The sequence below is a fragment of the Vulpes vulpes genome, unplaced genomic scaffold, assembly GCF_048418805.1.
Source record: "Vulpes vulpes isolate BD-2025 unplaced genomic scaffold, VulVul3 Bu000000681, whole genome shotgun sequence".
Classification (NCBI taxonomy): Eukaryota; Metazoa; Chordata; class Mammalia; order Carnivora; family Canidae; genus Vulpes; species Vulpes vulpes.
Window position 1 is genome coordinate 398,544 of NW_027325678.1, and position 14,259 is coordinate 412,802.

Genomic DNA, 14,259 nt, shown 5'->3' on the forward strand with positions numbered 1-14,259 from the left:
GCTCAGGTTGTGAACTTGGGTTCCTGTGATTGAGCCGTGCGTCAGGCTCCACATTCAATGCAAAGTTTGCTTGTCCTTCTCATTCCCCCTTTGCTACTCCCCCTATTCTTTCTCCCTCAAATAAAATCTTAAAATATATATATATATATATATGTTTGTGTGTGTGCTTGTGTATGTGTATACACACAAGCACACACACACATATGCATGCTTGTGAATATTGCACAGCCGTAGAAAAGGATAAGACTGTGCCATTTGTGACAATTGGGATGGACCTAGAGGCTATTATGCTAAGGGAAATAAGTCAAACTAAGAAAGACAAATAGCATATTATTTCACTTACATGTAGAATCTAAAAAACCAAAAAGTAGGATCATACTAACAAATACAGAGAACAAAGTGATGGTAGACCTCTTTCTTTTTTTTTAAGATTTTATTATTTATTTATTTGAGAGAGAGTAATAAAAAGAGCATGAGTGGGGAGAGGAACAGAGGCCGAGGGAGAAGCAGGCTCCCCACTGAGCAGGGAGCCCAATGCAGGGCTCGATCCCAAGACTTTAGAAACGTGAACTGAGCTGAAGGAAGATGTTTAATGGATGGGGCCACCTAGGTGCCCTGGTAGACTCTCTTTTAAAAGGCTTTTTCTGATTAGATCAAACCCACAGGGAACTTTTCCTTTGGTAACTCAAAATTAACTGATCCAGTAGTCGCATCTTCAAAATAATTTCACTTTTGCTTTATAGTACAATTGACCCTTGAACGACATGGACTTAAACTTCCGGGTGTACCTATATGCAGATTGTTTCTATAAATATAGTACACTACTATAAATGTATTTTATCTTCCTTATGATTTTCTGAATAACAGTTTCCCTTAGCTTACTTTACTGTAAGAATATAGTATGTAATACAAAATATCTGTTAATCAACAGTTTATGTTATCTGTAAGGCATCCAGTCAATGGTAGACTACTTAATTGTTAGGGGGAGTCAAAAGTTACATGCAGATTTTCAATTGCATGAAGGGTGAGCACCTCTAACTCCTGCATTGTTCAAGGGTCAACTGCGTAACATGTTTTATAGGAGAATCTTCAACAAATTCCAAGGAACAAATCGTTTTGATCTTTTTTTTAAGATTTTATTTATTTATTCATGAGAGACAGAGAGAGACAGAGACAGAGACACAGGCAGAGGGAGAAGCAGGCTCCATGCAGGGAGCTCGATTCGGGACTCAATCCCGGTCTCCAGGATCAGGCCTTGGGCTGCAGGCGGCTCTAAACTGCTGAGCTTCCAGGGCTACCCAAATCATTCCAATCTTAAAAAAGATTTCTAGGGGATCCCTGGGTGGCTCAGCAGTTTAGCGCCTGCCTTTGGCTCAGGAAGTGATCCCAGGATCTTCGGATCGAGTCCCGCGTCGGGCTCCCTGCAGAGAGCCTGCTTCTCCCTCTGCCTGTGTCTCTGCCTCCCTCTGTGTCTCTCATGAATAAATAAATAAAATCTTTTAAAAAGATTTGTATGAATATAACAGTAGTGTATTTTAGAAAATCTATTGATGTACATCATCGTATTAATCTATTAAAGGAGAAAACCCCTATGATCATTTCAAAAGATATGATAAAAGTACCTGATATTAGATAATACCTGTTCAATTCAGTGTGAGTCCAGTTTTTTTAAGACCTTGCAAAGTTGATTCTACATTTTATATATAAGTACAAGGCTCAAGAATAGTTAAGTCACTCCTGAAGAAGAATAAGTATATGTGTTGGGATAAAAGAGATGTTTGTTCTACCTGATATCAAGATATCATATTACAGAGTTTTAGTGATTAAAACACTGTGGTTTTGGGCACATGGGTGGCTTAGTCAGTTAAGCATCTGCCTTCGGCTCAGGTCGTGATCCCAGGGCCCTGGTGTGGAGCCCCATGTCAGGCTTCCTACTCAGTGAGGAGCCTGCTTTTCCCTGTGTCTCTCTCTTCCTCCCCCATCTCCTGCTATCTCATGATAAATAATTATCTCAAATAAATACAATTTAAAAAATAAACATTGTGGTTTGATGCAAGGATAAATTTATTTGTGAAATGAATAGGTTCCAGTTAGCTATGAATACATGAGATTTGAAGTATAACTCAAGTAACATTATAATTTACTAAGGAACAAATGTACAGTTCAATAAGTGGAATTGAGACGTTTTATTATTGGTGTGAATATAGTAGATTGACTATCAAGAGCCATTCTTACTGCCTCCTAGTGTATCTTTCTGTACCATTACGCCTAGGAAGTTAAATACCAAACTTCATTAAACTCTCTTGCAGCTACGGTCCTGATATAGTTCATTTTTTACCAATTAGTTGATTGACATGAAATTTAAATTCAGAAACAAATGAAGGACAGAGAAAATACTTGTGTTCAAGGCATCCAGTATGATTTCCATATCATCATACTGGATGCCTTGAACCAAATAGTTCATGAAGCAGCCAATTTATTCCCAGAATGCAGCTCTATCCTGGAGACAACAGTGTCACAAAAGCTTCTTATTCTATTTCTTTCTGATTGTAGCAGAGGTTTCTATTTCCTTAGCTGTGTATACATTGGTTTGTTGATAATTCCTGGAGTCCAAGCTAGAACCCTTTACTCCAACGCTTCCATGATTGGTAAATATACATAATTCACTGTATTACATATCTTTTTCTTTTTTTTTTTAGTAGACTGCCTGCTTGGCATAGAGTTCAATGCAGGCCTTGAACTCATGACCTTGAGTTCAATACCTGAGCTGAGATCAGTAGTCAGATGCTTAACCAACTGAGCCACCTGGGAACCTCTTTTCTTATTAATATAATATGTTGACAAAGAAATTCTGATTTACATAATTTCATAAGTGTGGCAGTATGCATTTGGATCCCTACTTTATGATATACTAAGTATACTCCAGAGGGAAAAAGAACTTAATTGTGAAAGGCAAAATTATATAAGTATTAGAAGAACATATAGGATAAAACATTTATGTTCACAGGATGGAGGATTTTCTTTAAAAGGAAGAAAAAAGTGTTAGCCAAAAGGAAAAGTTTAATAAATTTGACTATTAAAATTAAGAACTTCAGTCCATTAAAAAAAGTAAACAATAAGACAAAAACTAGGAGAAAATGTTGAAGACATGTAAATACAAAGGAAAAAATATCTAGGTTACATGGGGAAAAAAGTTTGTTTGAAATGTGAGTAAAAAGAATTTCACAGAAGAGAAAACACTAATGGCCAATATACACAGGAAAAGATGCCTGACTCATTTAGCAATTAATGAAATGCTAATTAAAATCACAGTGAGATACCATTTTACACATAGTATATGATCCAAACTTACAAAATCTGGTAACATTAATTGTTGGCGGAGAACAAAGCAAGGGAAACACTGAAATACTACTAGTTGCATAAAACATTTGTTGGAAGTAAAGGGTATGAGAGAAAATGAAAGACAAAAATATATTAAGAATCACATTGTAAGAATAGAGTGTATATGCAGTGGGAATTCTGAAAATGGGTTGGTCAAAGAAGGCTTATAAATAAGGAAAAATTGCATTAATGGATAGCTTCCAAACTGTGGTACATCAGCATGCCTTCAGGTACTGGATAATAAAACGGAACCAGTTGATATATTTTATAAGGGTAATTAGAATTCAGGAACTTGGGATGAAGAAAAGAAGAAGGAAAGTGAAACAAAGCACAGATGTTTTTATAATAAAGCATTCACAAAATGAAGGAAGTTGAAGCAAAAGAGATGGTCATGCCTCGCAATCACAACACTTAAAGGTTTGGAGAGAAGTAACTATTGAGCAGAAGGAATTGGAAGCATTAGCATTCTGAAGTGTTCTGATAAGAGGTCATATTAGGTGGAGGAGCTGGAATCAGAATATAAGGGCTTTGAACCATTTGCACAAGACTTGGGGAGAGGGATCAAACAGAACAATAGAGTTGACTAATAGGGCATCTTCTATGCCCTATTCTACATCTATAAAGCCATGGTAATGAATTAGAAAAGCAACTGCTAGAGGACATTATAACTTTAATACTGAAATTAAGAGTTCAGATTTATAATTACACATTAAATAAATTACACAAAAGTTTCAATTCCTTCATATGACTGAAGGTGAAATAGTATTTTAGACAGAATTAAAAGCCAGAATTTTATTTCTCTAGAATACAGATATAAAATATAAGAAATCCTCTTTCAAACATCGCATTTAGTCAATTGAAAACAAAATTATTCTAACTTAGATATTTTCATTTTATTTTAATTTCAACTTTGTATTTAAATTCTAGTTTGTTAACATATATGACAAAACCAGTTTCAGGTGTAGAATTTAGTGATTCACCACTTCTATACAACACCCAATGTTCATCACAAGTGCCCTCTTCAATAACCATCATCTGGGATTCTTGGGAAGATGGCAGAAGAGTAGGGTCCTCAAATTACCTGGCCCCACAACCTTACCTAGATAATATACAAAACATCCAGAATATCTAGGAATTTGACCTGAGATTTAAAGAGAGAACAGCTGGAATGCTACAGAGAGAAAAGTTTTCACTTCTAACAAGGTAGGAAAGAAGAAAAATTAAAAATAGTCAAGTGGGGAAGGGGGCGCAGGAGGAGCTGGGCGAAGGCAGATTGGTAAAAGCTGCCGACAGGAAAACCCAGCCCTAGAGAAGCAGGAACTTTAAAAATCCGCACCGAAGTTTTCCCAAACAGAAAAGTGCTCTGCAGGGAAATCGGGCAGAATCATAGGAAGGGCAGGGACGCCTCCAGATTTCTGGAGACACTATACCACCAAGGGCGGGCAGACGGGGCGGGGAGGCAGGGAGGTGTGGAGTGAACTGTGAACCACCGTCCCATATCGTTCAAGGGCTTGTGTGCACAGCCCTTGAGACATTTGGAATAAGCCAGTGGGCTACGTGGGCCGGCACTGGGAGGAGGTGGCTGAGCCCCATTGCTTTAGGGAGAGGCAGCCCTGGGAGCACAGTTCCAGCCCACAGGGCTCCAGATCCCAGGGTGTCTGACTGGACAAAGCTGGTGATCCTGCTGTCCCCCTGGGACAGGCTGAAGTGAGGAGGGCACAGGACAGTGAGAACTCTCCTGCCGCTGGGTGACCTAACGCTGTGCAGGTCGTCATCGCACCGGTGCTGGCCCCAGAAGCACCTAGACCAGTGCGGACTGGGAGACTGTGGTTAGTTACTCGCAGTGAGCTGACCCCAGAGCTGGAGATCTGGTAGCCACATTGGTGCTGTTCCTCCTGTGTTGCTGTGTGCCTGGGAGGAGCAGGGCACCAGGGGACAGATGCCTCAAGAGATAAACAGCTCATACTAAGCCCAGCACCCAGCTGAGGGCCAAGCATCTCCCCCAGATACACACACTTGAGAATCAGCACGTCAGACCCACCCCCAGAGCCCAGCTTGAAAGACAGGGGAAGAGCAAGTTCTTGACCCAGCAGCGCTGGAAAGCTCCAGGGCAGAGGGAAAATAGTATGTAGAACTGGAGGGCCCCACTTTTTTTTTCTTTTCCTTTATGACTCATTTTTATATCAGACTAAAAATCTCCAATATGTTTTCTCTTTTCTTGCCTTAACTACAATATCTTACCAATTCTTCATTTTTAAGTTTTTTACTTTTTGACTTTCATATTTCTACAATTACATGTTTGGATATATTTTTCACTTCTGGATTCCCTTCAACTTATTCATTTAATTTTGATAGATACACGAAATATGGGTATTTGTTCTTTGTTTTTTTGCCTCGTTATTATTTATTTATTTATTTATTTATTTATTTATTTATTTATTTCGACGGTGGAAGTTAGTACCTTCTAACACATGACCAACATACACCCAGAACCAGATGGAATACCTTTTTGGTTCATTCTGTGGCATTATTTTCTCTCTTCCTTCCCATTCTGCACCCCTACTCTTTTATCTTGTTTATGTTTTTGTGATCAGTGATGGGGCTTTATATAAGTATTGTTCCTTTATATGAATTTGGGATTGAACACCTTCTAACATACAGAACAAAAGACACTCAGATCCAAGATGATCACCCTCTAGGTCCCCTCAGGTAGACTACATTCTCTCTCCACTACCACTTCCTCATCATCACCATTCCCTCCCCCTTTTTGTCTCTTTACTTATTTTTTTCTTTTCCTTTGTTTTTGGCTTTTGATGATTTTCACTATTTGTTTTAAAATTTCTTTTCTCATTAGTGGTCCTTTTTAAAAAATTTTGTTCTGTTTATTTTATTTTCTTGTCTCTGACCTCCTTGGAATCAATAAGGTGTATTCTATTTAGGTCGTGGTTGAAATTATTGACTCAGACTACTCACACAGCCACTCTGCACTGGACAAAGTGACTAGAAGGAAGAATTCACCAAAAACAAAAGAAACAAAACAAAACAAAAAAACCAAAAACAGTACTCTCTGCCACAGACTTACAGAATTTGAATTTAAATACGATGTTATAAATTCAATTCAGAAGCACAATGATAAAGCTATGGGTGGCTCTGGAATAAAAGCATAAAGGAATCTAGAGACTTTGTTACTACAGAATTGAGATCTAATCAGTCTGAAATTAAAAATAGATTAAATGAGATGCAATCCAAACTGGTTGTCCTAACTGCTAGGGTTAATGAGGTGGAAGAGAGAGTGGGTGACAGAAGACAAGTTGATAGTAAGAAAGGAAGCTGAGGAAAAAAGAGAAAATCAAGAGCCCATGAGGAAAGGCTTAGAGAAATAAATGATAGCTTGAGAAGGAAGAATATACGTCTAACTTGGATTCCAGAAGAGGATGAGAGGGAGAGAAGACCACAAAGTATATTTGAACAAAACATAGCTGAGAACTTCCCAAATCAGAGGAAGAAAACAGGCATTCAGATCCAAGAGGTAGAGAGGACCCCACAAAAAAAAATCAATAAAAGAGGTTTAACATTTTTCGTGAAATTTGCAAATTTCAAAGAATAAGAGAACATTCTTAAAGCAGTGACAGACAAGAGATTCTTAACTTATATGGGGAGAAATATTAGATTAACAGAAGACCTCTCCACAGAGAGCTGGCAGGCCAGAGAGGGCTGGCAGGATATATTCAGGGTCCTAAATGAGAAGAACATGCAGCCAATAATACTTTATCCAGCAAGGCTCTCATTCAGAATAGAAGGAGAGACAAAGAGCTTCCAAGGTAGACAGAAACTGAAAGAATATGTGACCACAAACCAGCTGTTTAAGGAATATTAAGGGAGGCCCTGTAAATAAAAGAGGGAGCCCAAGGAAAGAATCCACAAAAACAGAGACTGAATAGATATTACAATGACACTAAATTCATATCTTTCAACAGTTACTCTGAATGTGAATGGGCTAAATGATCTCGTCAAAAGACACAGGGTATCAGAATGGATAAAAAAAAGCAAGACCCATCTATTTGCTGTCTACAAGAGACTCATTTTAGAACTAAGGACACCTCCAGCCTGAAAATGAAAGCTTGGAGAACCATCTACCATTCAAATGGTCCTCAAAAGAAAGCAGGGGTAGCAATCCTCATATCAGATAAATTAGAATTTATCCCAAAGACTGTAGTAAGGGATGAAGAGGCACACTATATCATACTTAAAGGGTCCATCAATGAGAAGACCTACTAATCATGAATAGTTATGCCCCGAATGTGCAACTGCCAAGTATATCAATAACCAAAGTGAAGAGATACTTAGATAATAATACACTAATAGTAGGAGACTTCAACACGGCACTTTCAGCAAATGGCAGATCTTGTAAGCAGAACATCACCAAAGAAACAAGGGCCTTAAATAATACACTGGACCAGATGGATTTCACAAATATATGCAAAACTTTCCATCCCAGTGCAACTGAATACACATTCTTCTCAAGTGCACATGGAACTTTCTCCAGAATAGACACATACTGGGTCACATATGAGGTCTCAACCAATACCAAAAGATGGGATTGTTCCCAGCATATTTTCAGACCACAATGCTTTGAAACTAGTACTCAATCACAAGAATAAATTTGGAAGAAACTCAAACACACAGAGGTTAAAGAGCAACCTACTAAAAGATGAATGGGTCAACCAGGAAATTTAAAAGAATTTTAAAGATTCATGGAAACTAGTGAAGAGAAGAATGTAAAAGATTCATGGAAATTAGTGAAAATGAACATAAAACCATTCAAAATCCTTGGGATACAGCACAAGCAGTCCTGAGAGGGAACTACATTGCAATACAAAATTCCCTCAAAAAATTGGAAATAACTCATGTACAGAAGCTAAAGAATACCTAAAGAATTGGAGAAAGAACAACAAGTAAATCCTACACCAAACAGAAGAGAGCTAATAAATATTTGAACAGAATTCAATGAAATAGAGATCAACAAAACCAGGAAGTGGTTATTTGAAAAAATTAATAAGATAGACTTATTAAAAAGAAAAAAGACCCAAAGTAATGAAATCATGAATGAAAGAGGAGAGATCAAAACCAATACCAAGGAAATACAAACGATTGAAAAAATGTATTATGAGCAGCTACATGCCAACAAATTAAGCAATAGAAGAAATGGATGCATTTTGGAAAACCGCAAATTACCAAAACTGGAGCACAAAGAGATAGAAAACTTGAACAGGTCAATAACCAGGGAGGAAATTGAAGCAGTCATCAAAAACCTCCCAAGACACAAAAGTCCAGGGCCAGATGGCTTCCCAGGGGAATTCTATCAAACTTTTAAAGAAGAAACCATACCTATTCTACTAAAGCTGTCCAGGAAGATAGAAGGAGATGGTATACTTCCAAACTCGTTCTGTGAGGCCAGCATCACCTTAATTCCAAAACCAGACAAAGACTCCACCAAAATGGAGAATTATAGACCAATATCCCTGATGAACATGGATGCAAAAATTCTCAACAAGATCTAGCCAGTAGGATCCAATAACACATTAAGAAGATTATTCACCATGACCAAGTGGGATTTATCCTCGGGGATGCAAGGCTGGTTCAACACTCATAAAGCAATCAATGGGATTGATCATATCAGCAAGGGAAAAAACGAGAACAATATGATCCTCTCATTAGATGCAGAGAAAGCATTTGACAAAATACAGCATCCATTCCTGAACAAAACTCTTCAGAGTGTAAGGATATAGGGAACATTCCTCAGCATCTTAAAAGCCATCTATGAAAGCCCACAGCAAATATCATTCTCCATGGGGAAACACTGGGAGCCTTTCCCCTAAGATCAGGAACAAGACAGGGATGTGCACTCTCACCAGTGCTATTCAACATACTATTGGAAGTCCTCGCCTCAGCAATCAGGCAACAGAAAGAAATCAAAGGCATTCAAATTGGCAAAGAAGAAGTCAAACTCTCCCTCTTCACAGATGGCATGATACTGTACATAGAAAACCCGAAAGACCCACCCCAAGATTGCCAGAACTCAAACAGCAATTTGCAGTGTGGCAGGATACAAAATCAATTCCCAGTAGTCAGTGGCATTTCTATACACTTACAATGAGACTGAAGAAAGAGAAATTAAGGAGTCAATCCCATTTGCATTGCACCCAAAAGCATAAGATACCTAGGAATAAACCTAACCAAAGAGGTAAAGGATCTATACCCTAGGATCTATACCCTAAAAACTACAGAACACTTCTGAAAGAAATTGAGGACACCAAGAAATGGAAAAATATTCCATGCTCATGGATTGGAAGAATTAATATTGTGAAAATGTCAATGTTATCCAGGGCAATTTAGACATTTAATGCAATCCCTATCAAACTACCATGGACTTTCTTCAGAGAGCTGAAATAAATTATCGTAACATTTGTGTGAAATCAGAAAAGACCCAAATAGCCAGGGGAATATTAAAAAAGAAAACCTTAGCTGGGGGCATCACAATGCTAGATTTCAGGTTGTACTACAAAGCTGTGGTCATCAAGACAGTGTGGTCCTGGCACAAAAACAGACACACAGATCAATGGAACAGAATAGAGAATCCAGAAGCGGATCCTCAACTTTATGGTCAACTAATATTCGACAAAGGAGGAAAGACCATCCACTGGAAAAGACAGTCTCTTCAATCAATCGTGGTGGGAAAATTGGACATCCACATGCAGAAGAATGAAACTGGACCACTCTCTTACACCATACACAAAGATAAACTCAAAATGAATGAAAGATCTAAATGTGAGACAAGAGTCCATCAGAATCCTAGAGGAGAACACAGGCCACACCCGTTTTTGAACTTGGCCACAGTAACTTCTTGCAAGATACATCCATGAAGGCAAGAGAAACAAAAGCAAAAATGAACTATTGGGATTTCATCGAGATAAGAAGCTTTTGCACAGCAAAAGAAACAGTCAACAAAACTAAAAGACAACCTACAGAATGGGAGAAGATATTTGCAAATGACATATCAGATAAAGGGCTAGTTTCCAAGATCTGTAAAGAACTTATTAAACTCAACACCCAAGAAACAAACAATCCAATCATGAAATGGGCAATAACCATGAACAGGAATCTCACAGAGGAAGACATAGACATGGCCAACAAGCACATGAGAAAATGCTCCGCATCACTTTCCATCAGGAAAATACAAATCAAAACCACAATGAGATCCCACCTCACACCAGTGAGAATGGGGAAAATTAACAAAGCAGGAAACAACAAATGTTGAAGAGGATGTGGAGAAAGGGGAGCCCTCTTGCACTGTTGGTAGGAATGTGAACTGGTGCAGCCACTCTGGAAAACTGTATGGAGGTTCCTCAAAGAGTTAAAAATAGATCTGCCTTATGACCCAGCAATTGCACTTTTGGGGATTTACCCCAAAGATACAGATGCAGTGAAAGGGCAGGACACCTGCTCCCCGATGTTTATAGCAGCAATGTCCTCAATAGCCAATCTGTGGAAGGAGCCACGATGTCCTTACAGATGAATGGATAAAGAAGATGTGGTCTATATATATACAGTGAGTATTATTCAGCTATCAGAAAGGATGAATATCCACCATTTGCTTTGACATGGATGGAACTGGAGGGTATTATGCTGAGTGAAATAAGTCAATCGGAAAAGGACAATCATCATATGATTTCACTTATACGGGGAATTTAAGAAATTTTTAAAGGGATTAAAGGGAAAGGAGAGGAACTTAATGGGAAAAATCAGTGAGGGAGACAAACCATGAGAGACTCCTAACTCTGGGAAATATACAAAGGGTTGTAGAAGGGAAAGTGGGGTGGAGGGTTGGGGTAACTGGATGACAGGCACTGAGGAGGGCACTTGATGAGGTGAGCACTAGGTGTTATACTATATGTTGGCAAATCTATCTTAAATAAAACAAATGTAAAAAATATGCCCATCAACCATTTAGCCCACCCTCCTCCCACCTCCCTCTATCAATCCTCTTTTTTTTAAAAGATCTATTTATTTATTTTAGAAAGTGATAGATTAAGAGAGTGAGTGGAGAGAGAGGGCAGAGGGAGGGAGAGAATCTCAAGGAGACTCCCCATTCAGCATAGATCCCCACATGGTACTCAAACCTATGACCCTGAGATCCCCAGCAAAATCCAGATTCCGGTGTTTAACTAAGCCATCCAGGAGCCCCTCCATCACCTCTCTTAACTTAGATATTTTAAAAAGGCAATTGTCAGTGTTAGGATCTCAGTGCTAAATGGCCAGAAGATTCGACTGATGAGAAAAGAAAGGTATATAGTTTGTCATCTAGTCCAATCCATTATTTGGGAGAGTGGCCAGATGAATCTTTATATAACCTGTATACACACAAGTAGCCTAGTTGTATTCTCTTTTTCTCTCTCACTCTCTTTTATCTTAGATAAGTTTTTCATGCTTCCCTGACCAATTCCTTTTATCTACTTAATTCGTTAATATAAATTGATTTGAGAGAGAGCATGCATGCTTGTGAGTGAGGGGAAGAGCAGAGGGAGAGAGAATCCAAAGCAGACTTCCTCCCGAGTGTGAACCCTGACACAGGGCTGTATCTTAGGATTCTGAGTTCATGACCTGAGCTGAATTCAACAGTTGGTTGCTTAACTGACTGAACCACCCAAATATCCCCATGACCAACACATTTGACATCATGCTCTGGTTGTTATTGGGTTTCTGCCACAAGAAATCATTAAAGATTGCCTAATCATCAAGAAAAAAGTAATTTCTCTAGACCAATAGTTACCTAAACCTCTGAGTAATACAATTTTGTTCCCAGTGGCTGTTTTTCCAACACTCATTCCAAAACTGTCCTCCTCTTCCCAATTTCTTTTATTCTGAAGTGCATACCTATGTCTAGGAACTCAGAGCATTGACATTCTAGTAGACATTTGTTTCTGCAAAGTGGGACCCATCTTAATCTCCAAAACGACAAATTTAACATACATAGAATCTTTTCTGGGTGCACAAATTAACATTAATTACCAGATTTCAAATAACAAAGCTTTAATATCTTGGATTTAGAAGGCAAATGCTGTCTTAGGTTAGGTTACCTAAAAACCAATCCAGAGAAGATCTATATGCTCTTCAGGATCAAACTGAGAGTAAGGGGTCGGCGGGGTGTGGGGGGGATAGGAAAAGGGAAGGATACCAATAAGAATGTGGCCTTCAGTAAAGTCTGGTCCTGGGCAGATCCAAGAGAAACACAAGGGGCCTCAGGATCACAAAACCCACCAGAATAGGCCTGCCTTGAACCAGCCTTTGCTCAGTGAATAACTCATTGTCTACTGACTGGGGTTGAGAGGGATAACTTGCTAAGGGTCTCATCGAGGCTCCTCCCATCACTCAAATTTTGTCCCTCACCCAGAATCATGAGATTCATGAGAGTGCAACCTGTGTACTCACATAGGACCCTGCACTCAGACTCCATACTTTGTTTAATCATCTAATATCCTTGTCTTCAAAATTTTAGTAATGTTGTCTTTGAACTTGTGAATTACACTAAGGCAATGAGACATGTGAATGAGCAGAGGAATTTCATGTAATATGTGTGTTCTCCATTTCTTGCTGCCCCATTTTCATAGAGCATTTATAATGTCCTGTGAGCATGGAATTCCAGTGCATCTATCTATGACATGTGGATTCAGTGAAAATCAACTGGAACTTGCTTTGAATAAAGAAGGGCAACTATGTTATTAGGAACACAAATGACCAAGAAACCCGAACATATCATTTTTTATTCCTATTACTTCTCTAGCCAACTATTACTCTGACAATGATGAAAGTAGGCGAAAGAAAGGGCCACCAGTGATTCATTTTTAGTTCTTCCTTACTCATGAAAAGGATAGAGTGTTGAAAGAATGCGAGCAAATCAAAAAGTAAAATCATTTGAGTTAGTTTTATGCTTTTCCACTTTTCTGGTAAGAATGAAATGAACATGCATATAAGAGTTATGAAATTTGAATTGGAGAATTTTGGTGTTTCTAGAAATGACTTAAATGGTCTAATATTTGCATTTAAAACTGGCATTGTACAATATAAAGATGAATGAAAAATTCATGCAAATATTTAAAATTTTAATTTTCAGTAGCAAATAAAAATCTTTACAAGAGAAAGATCATGAAAAAAGAGAAAACTTTATAGATTAGTTCTTTTATTGACACTCTTCTGCTTTTTGAACAAAGGCTCTATATTTATGTCTTTCATTGGACTGTGCAAATTATATAGCTGGTCATGACCAAACCCGGTTTTTTAAACAAGGCTCCATTAACTGCAGCATGCCTCAGAAATCACAGTAGCTAGGGAGAAAAGGTATGGCAATTGATAAATGTCAGCAGCATCTCTTCTAGTTATCTCCTTGTCCAACACAGATAAACCCACTTGTCTAAGTGGCTAGTCTGGGTTGACTGAGATCTCTACTTTGAGGCATCAGAATAAGAATTTAAGTATTATATACACACTTTACCTTGCAGGATGCTAGAAGTGGCATTTGAAGGGAACTGGGAAATTATCAGGTTTAGGCCTGTGGACTCAGTGGACCTGTTGTAATATACAGTCCTGGACCAAGACTCCATTTGTCACCTAATTCCCATGCGCCAATTCTTTAACAGGCATAACACAAAGATGATGCATTTTTGTCTTTGGTGTAAATTCAGAACCTCTGTTTAAACCCTTTAATAGGCCTAGGCATTCTCTTTTCCTCAATGAATTATTACTGAATAAATGAACCTAAGTCTCTTTGGAGAACAGCTGGAAGAGTCATTACGATATAGAGTGGTCCTTCCTCGAAGGGAC